The 8,277-nt window shown below is 39.4% G+C and overlaps 1 non-coding gene across 1 annotated transcript; it reads right to left on the bottom strand.

Moving 5' to 3' along the window:
• Window positions 1-636: 636 nt before the first annotated feature.
• Window positions 637-742, bottom strand: LOC122003245. Its single transcript, XR_006117895.1, has one exon. It is a non-coding gene; the product is annotated as a small nucleolar RNA R71 (small nucleolar RNA).
• Window positions 743-8,277: the final 7,535 nt, after the last annotated feature.

The raw sequence follows: 8,277 nt of genomic DNA, 5'->3' as shown, positions 1-8,277 counted from the left end.
GTTGTAACTAATTATTAGATTTCTGTTTTTACTTTCTTGTATAACTTTCACTTTTTGTTAATTCTTTTTGTACAAATTCAATTCTGCATTTTTGATTCTTCTATTTTTCTTTTTCTGTCAAATTGCCATTTGCTATCTTGTTCTTGTGTATGCGAAGATCTAACTTTGCAGGGGAATTCTTTCCTTTTGACCCTGAGATTGATAGAACTTTCCATAAAAGAAGAATTCTGCAAAGGCAAATTGAAGAACAGGAACATTTGAACATGGCAAATAGACCACTCAAGGATTATGCAGCACCCTATGCAAGAGGTTTTCGATCTAGTATTTCAAGACCTTCAGTGGAAGCTAATAACTTTGAGATCAAACCCGCAATCATATCTATGGTGCAGTAGAACCAATTTGGTGGAGGACCTCATGAAGACCCCAATCAACACTTAGAGGTCTTTTATGAAATATGTGGTACCATGAAAATGAATGGAGTTCCTTCAGATGCAGTTAGATTATTGTTATTTGGGTTTTCTCTAAGAGATAGAGCAAAGCAATGGCTGAATTCTTTGGCCCCTAATAGCATCACCACTTGGGAGCAGTGTGAGCAACAGTTTCTTGATAAGTTCTATCCACCAAGCAAAACAGCTCATATGAGGAATTTAATTGCAAGCTTCAAGCAAACTGACTCAGAATCTCTTTTTGAAGCATGGGATAGATATAATAGTATGCTCAGACAATGCCCACATCATGGGTTGGAAAGATGGTTAGTGTTGCACACTTTTTATAATGGTATCAATTATCATACCAAAGTGTCCCTTGATTCAGCTGCTGGAGGGGCACTTATGAACAAAAGCTTAGATGAAGCCGAAGAAATCATTGAAAGTGTAGCACAAAATCATCATCAATGGGCAAATGAAAGAAGTGGTGGCTATTCTTCTGTAAACCCAACAATTAAAGCATCAGGGAAGTTTGATGTAGATGCAGTCACTCTTTTGTCTGCAAAATTAGACGCTCTACAAAGAAATTTGAGAATATGGGGGCTAGTGCTAATATGGTCAATGCTATTAGTACATCTTGTGAAGTATGTGGGAGTTCAGAGCATTCAAATGACTCATGTCCATTGGGAGCTATCACTGCACAAATCAATCAACTTGAACAATGTGATGCAATCATGAGTTACAATCAAAGGCAGAACAACCCATACTCAAACACTTATAACCCTGGATGGAAGAGTCATCCAAATTTTTCTTACAGAAATAATCAAGATCAAGGACCATCTATGGGGGCAAGACCAAATTTCCAAGCTGGGCAACAAAATTTTCAACATCTATCTTCTCAAGGCTTACCAAAGTCAAATGTTGAAAAGATGCTTGAAGAAATTATCTCAAGTCAGAATGAAATGAAGCAAGATTTAGCAAAGCTCATTCAGAGAATGGATAATTCTGAAAAGCATCAAAAGATCCAGGATAGTCAAATTGCCCAACTAGCTTCCTCTTCATCCAGAGTACCAGGACAACTTCCAGGAAAACCTGATGTGAATCCTATGGAGCATTGCAATAGAATTGAGCTTAGGAGCGGACGGACCTTGGGAGACTCCCAAGCGACTGCTTCAAAAGGGATACAAAAAGAAGAAGAGCTCTCTCCTCCTATACCAAATCAGATTCAAGCTAATGAGGAGAGTACCATTGAGATTGAAGAAACTCTTCCACTGAACCATCAGAGCAAAGCTGTCCCTTTTCCTCAAAGATTTACAATGCTCAAGAAAGATGAAGAATTTGGCAAGTTTCTAGAAAAAGTTAAGGAAATTTGTGTATAGGTACCTCTTATCGATGCTATTCTACAAATGCCTAGATTTGCCAAATTCCTGAAGGATCTCATGTCAAACAAGAGAAGAAGAGGAGAGGTCGAGACCATTGCGCTTAGTGAGGAATGTAGTGCTATTTTTGAGAAGAACACTTCTCCAAAACTGAAGGACCCAGGGAGCTTTTTTATTCCTTGCAACATAGGAAAAGAATTTTTTGAAAAAGCTTTCTGTGATTTGGGGGCGAGTGTTAGCCTCATTCCCTATTCAATTTGTAATAAATTAGGTCTCAAAAACATTAAACTTACTACTATGGCACTTCAACTTGCCGATCATTCCTGCAGGTACCCTTTGGGTATTATAGAAGATGTGCCAGTAGAGGTGGATGAGAATGTTATTCCCACAGATTTTGTCGTGTTGGACATGGAAGAGGACCCTAGGATTCCTATCATATTAGGAAGACCTTTCCTTGCTACAGCTGGAGCTATAATTGATGTCAAAAATCATAAGCTTTCTTTGGTAATTGGTAAGGAAAAGTTGGAATATGATTTATCTAATATCTCTAACCATGTCTCGTCTCTTTTAAATGCTTGTAGCAGGACAAGCATTTATAAACTTGAGGAATGGAACTTCCATCCTCATGGAAGGCCACCAAACGAAGGAGACAATGTGGTGGAAGATGTTGGGAGAAGATCTCCCAACAAAAACGAAAAGTATATCTGTCCTCCAAGGGCGAGGAAAAGAAGTGAATGATAAAGTTTGGTCGAGCTAAAGACCTTAAACAAGCGCTTCTTGGGAGGCAACCCAAGGGTTCTTTTAGTTAGTTTTGATTTGTATCTAAATTTCTTTTAGTTTGATGCATTCTTTTGATTTTGTTTTCAGGTTAGGTGCAAAACGGAGCTCGGCCGTGTGCTATACACGGCCAAGCAAAAGTTGCAGAGAAGGGAAGTGCTTAGGTCGTGTCATCCAGACACGGCCGTGTAGCATCTTCCGAGGAGAAAAGGATCTTGGCCGTGTCTCAAACACGGCCGTGTAAAGAATCCTGAGAGGAAAGATGGAGAGCCCGTGTCCCAGACACGGCCGTGCGAGGAATCCAGAGAAGGAAGAGGGGGAGGCCGTGTGGATCTACACGGCCCGTGTAAAGAATCCAGAGAGGAAAGATGGGGAGGCCGTGTAGATCTACACAGCCCGTGTAGGAGAACTATTAAAGTCTTTCTTTTACCTCACACGGGCAGATCTTGGTCGTGTTCCGCACACCCCCAACTCTCCAAAACATCTTTCTCTTTCCCAATCTCTTAAAAACTCCTCTCTAATCTCTTAAGATCTCTTAGATCCGGATTCTCTTCTTCACTTTTCATCCTCCTAACCTAAGATCCTTGCTTTTTGAAGTTTTGTTCTTTGAGTTTCATTCTTCCAACCCTAGATAACTTTTCCCCTATCTAAACTCATCAAGATGTCCAACATTTTGAAGAAACTTCGCAAAAGAGGTGGTGGATCCAGTGGGGACAAAGAGGAGGAGCCATCAAAGGACAAGGGAAAACAACCAGTGAAGGGCAAAGGCAAAAGGACTTCACGCAACGAAGGTAATGACAATGAATTCAATATCGTGTTTAGAAATGATGATCAAGTAACTAGATTTGTAATTCTTGTCAATAGAAAGATTGTGTGTACTAGATATATGGACCCAACTGTTCTTGATATGCTTGGAATTAGGGAAGATGTAGATTTGATGATTGGTTTTTTAGATTGGGGTGATATTATGTACACATATTTGCCTACATATCCTCGTCTTGTTTTGGAATTTTTAAGTTCATTGGATGTCCATTTTACTAATGAAGATGATTATTTTGGAAAAATCTCATTTAGACTAATGAATCAAGAATTTCTATGGACATTTAGTGACTTTAGTTCTTGTTTTGGAATAACCACTGGTAGCCCTCGTAGGTTTGATCCAAGGTTTAATTGGAATCATTTTTGGAATGCAATAACTGGGTTAGGTCAACCTTATGAGCCTTCAAGAGCTAAGGCCTCCAATATGCAAAACCCCATCTTTAGGTATCTACATAGAGTCATGAGTAAAACTATTTTTGGTAGGGGAGAGAGTGATGGGGTGGTTAAAAAGATAGAGCTTTATGCTTTATGGGCTATGCTTTATAAGGTTGAATTTGATTCTGGTTTTCATTTTGTTCAAACCTTATTAAGATCTGCTAGGGCATCATTAGGATCAATTGTTTTTGGTGGTTTGATTACCCGAATAGCTTATAATTTAAATCTTGATGTTGATGGGTTGGAAATAATTCATGGTAATGACATGATTGACATTGATGCATGTCTTTCTATGAAAATGATCGTTCGGGATGAGAATGGTTTGGCGTTTCCTAGGAGGAGTGGTTCTCCTTTACCCCTTCCTTTTCCTGAACGAACTACTATCCGTAACCCGGCTAATTGGGTAATTTCTGAGTTGGATTTTGAGGATAACCCTTCTATACCTGGAGACACTGAGCCACATCATGAGCCCCCTTCATTTGGACACCCGCAGCCTTCTAGTTTTATGGAGCCTGCTAGGCATTCTTTTGCATATGGCACGGGATCTTCTAGATTTGATTTTTCAGATTTTCGTGCGTCTCTAGAGTCACTTCATGAGAAGCAAGATGCCCAACGAAAAATGTTGGAGGGTCGCTTCTCTTTATCTGATGATCAGTTTAGGGAGGTACAAAATCATTTTCAGTTTACGAGGAATTTTCAAGGTCAAGTGGCTGAGTTTGTGCAGGATTATGATACTGATCAGGCTAGGATGAGAGATTTTATGCAGAGCATGACACTTACTAGCCAACAAGTAGATGTTTTATATGAGTATCATAGATCTTTCGGTGAGATTCCAGGTTTTCCTAGTTTTCCTATTGGCCAACCACGTCGTAGACCCCCTTTTCCTCGTCCACCTCCACCTCCTCCACCATATTGATTTCATCGGGACGATGAAAAGTTTAAGTCTGGGGGGGTGTCATGTATTGTTCAGTTTGGTTTTCAATTTTTAGTTTTTGTTAGTTTTTCATGTTGGTTCTTATTTTCATTGCTTGTTGCTTTATTTTGCTTGTTTTTGAAATAATCATGGCAAAAAAATTTTTGAGAACATCAAATCTTCACTTATATGCTTTCTTGGATTCAAGTAAAATGTTAGCACGATTATTGTCTTGATTCATGATGTTTGAATGATGCTAGTCGTAAACTTTGTGTAGTTCTTTTTTCTATCTTGGGAAGCATTAATAAGCTAAGAATCTTATGGTGATGAGTTCTAGTTTTGGTTCAACCATAAGGATTTTATCTTCACTACACTTGTGCTTGATGCTTGAATAGTTGATGTCATTGAAATAGTCATGATTCATCTTGTTTGCTTAGTACTTGGTTTCCATGGTGATTTCTCAACTTTCATTTTGGTTACTGGATGAGGCTCAAATCATTAAAGCTCATTTGGAAAAATCAAAATATCCCAACATGTGTGTTAAAAGTACATTTGTGAATAAGTTTTACACAATGCAAACACTTATAATAAAAAAAAAAGGGATATAAAAAACAGTTGTCATGAGTGGAATCTAGCAAGTCACCCCTTTGAGACCGAGTTAGGTTACTGGGGAAATGACTGCTTAGCTTCTCTTGAGATTGAGCACACCTTTGAGACCTTGGGTTAGTTGAGAAATATGAACCAAGTGAATGGTGAGTAAGTGCCTATCACTGGTTACTTGTCTTTCACTCGAAACATTAGGAATTCAAATTTGATGACGACTTGACTAGGACATGGATTGAAACTTGAAGGGTGTTGAGTTACTTTTACACTGTGCACAAGATTCTTATGCTTGAACCATACTTTACTTGTTTCCATGATCATGCTTGTTAATGAAACTTTTTGATAGAATTAGGAAAGTGCACTAGGTTTTATGAATGTGTTGTAGAACATATGAATTTAGACTGCAGCATTTTGCTTGAGGACAAGCAAAGGTTTAAGTCTGGGGGTGTGATGTGCTTAGATTATATACTCTTTTATGCATGTTTTTACGCACATTTACGTACTTTGAGCATGCTTGATCTATGCATTTTTATACTTCCAGCTTTCCTTTTAGCATATTTACTCTTTTGGTTCGGAGATCTGCTTTTTGTGCATTTTCTGTACACAGGAGTCGAAATTGGTGAAGATTAAGTGTCCTTGAGCAAACTTGGAAGTAATTGAAGGGAGAAAGAGCATCGGGCCGTGTACCATACATGGCCGTGTGGTCCTAACAGAAAGGGAAGAGGACATGGCCGTGTGAATACCACACGGCCGTGTCTTGATTTGAAGAAATCAGAGCAAAAGCCCTACATGGCCGTGTAGATCTACATGGCCGTGTGGAGTTTCGGGAGGCCAAGCAGATGGTGGCCATGTGCACCACACGGCTGTGTGGATTTTCCAGAGACCAAGCAGTTGGCGGCCGTGTGCACCACACGGCCGTGTAGCATTTCCAGAGAGCAGGAGGGCCTTGGCCGTGTGCACCACACGGCCGTGCAGCATTGGAAGAGAAGGAACTGGACATGGCCGTGTGGATCTCACATGGCCGTGTCGAGGAGTCGTGTGGCGCCCGATTCCCTCCTCTATTTAAACCTTCCTTCATGAATTGAAAGGGGATCTCTCCCCCCTTTGGGAGAAGGCAAGATTTGGTGGTTTCCTCCCAATCTTGGGAGGATTTCTGGGCGATTCAAGGGGAATTATTGACGATTTCGACTCCTGAGCGAGGATTGGATCCGAAGACGAGGCTTCTTCGTAGATAAGTTTTCTCTTTCCCCCTTTTCTTGGTTTCTTGGATTGGGGATTTAAGAAATGCTTGTATTCTTTATTTCTTCGGGTTTTCTTCCTCGATTCATGGAGTAGATCTTGTATTCTAGGATTAAGGGAGTATTTGTATGATGGATTGATGTAATTTCTTATGGATTTGCCATTTTCTTATTTCAATGACATTGTCTTGCTTGTATCAATTAGATCTTGAATGATTAATGGTGATTTGTGCTTAATTCTCATTCTTGATTGATTGTTTGAATTTCTTGTGGACTTAGTAAAGATAAACTCTCACTCGATCATCCGAGGGATCCACGTGACAGGTGCAAGCCCGTGTAAGGACGTTTGAGAGATAATCTTGAAGAGGAAATAGGAATATTCAAGAGAGTAGGATGGATTTTGTGATTAGTTTCTTGTATCTTGATAGATTAATAAGTTGTGGGCTTCTATGTTGATATCCGAGGAAGGCATAGTAATAGGTGCGCTTCTGTGTAAGGACAACGTAGGTTCACATCTAATTAATCATATTTAGATACATTTCCCAGTCCTTAGCCGGTTATCTATTGCAAGAGAGAACCGGCAACTTTCTACATGATTGGCAATTGAGGGATAAGAATTGGTGAACCATTTACATTCGAGAAATCCTACAAAGAAACCGAAACTCCTAGAATCTCCCTTTATCATAACCCAAAACACTAAACTCTTGTTTGTTGATCTTTAATATTAGATTTGTTTACCCTTACTTTGCATTTGAAACGATTGGATAGTTGTTTAGCTAATTCGCATTGAGACATTTCTAGTGCTTATTCCAGTCCCTGTGGATACGATAATCTTTTATATTACTTGCGACATTTCCGTACACTTGCGGAGCGTAATAGAACACGATCGTGTAGATCCCATCAACATACGCATATGATGGTCGGCTGCTCATGTAAAGGTCAAACTTGTTAGTTAGATCCCTAGAGTCAATCATTTGATGATTGTTGTATGGACTCGTTGTATCATATTCTTGTATATAAATAAAGGCATTTGTTTTTGGTTATTATATTTACTTGTATTGGTGCCAAATAACTAAGTATAATAACGTCTTTGAGTAGAAGGTTCTTACCTATATCAATTGATTGGTTGAATCAATAGTGAGATGATATAGGGAACACTACTCTTAATCATTCCTAGTCGAGTATTAACATTCAGGGACAATGTTAATGCGATGAGACTAGCATGTAGGTCAACTCGATGACTTGATCTCACAAGTCATGGATATAGAGATATCAAGTTGACACATGGGTATGCATTGGAGAATGTATACTGAATGCCCCGCCATGAGAAAGTATCATGGATCGTTATATGAGTGTCATATACTTTCTCATGTGGCTATTAGTATGACTACTAGTCCTTGGACCTAAAGTCACCATGGATCTCTACATAAGGAGTTATGTACTTTGGTTTCGTCAAACGTCACCCGTAACTGGGTGGACTTATAGGCGATTACTGGGTATGTAACGAATTATGCAGAGGGATGTAAGTGATGTAGATGGGATCTATCCCTCCTATATGACGAGAGCGACATCGATATTCTTGATAGAGTGAGACCACGAAGTGCATGACCATGCCCAAATGAGTCAATATGAGATATTGAGCTCATTTGATTTAGTGAGTCTACTTGGAGATCAAGATTTAGATTGGT

This window comes from Zingiber officinale, chromosome 7A (assembly GCF_018446385.1).
Source record: "Zingiber officinale cultivar Zhangliang chromosome 7A, Zo_v1.1, whole genome shotgun sequence".
Lineage (NCBI taxonomy): Eukaryota > Viridiplantae > Streptophyta > Magnoliopsida > Zingiberales > Zingiberaceae > Zingiber > Zingiber officinale.
The sequence above is the reverse complement of the archived record's forward strand: the minus strand, read 5'-3'. Positions and strand labels throughout refer to the sequence as shown.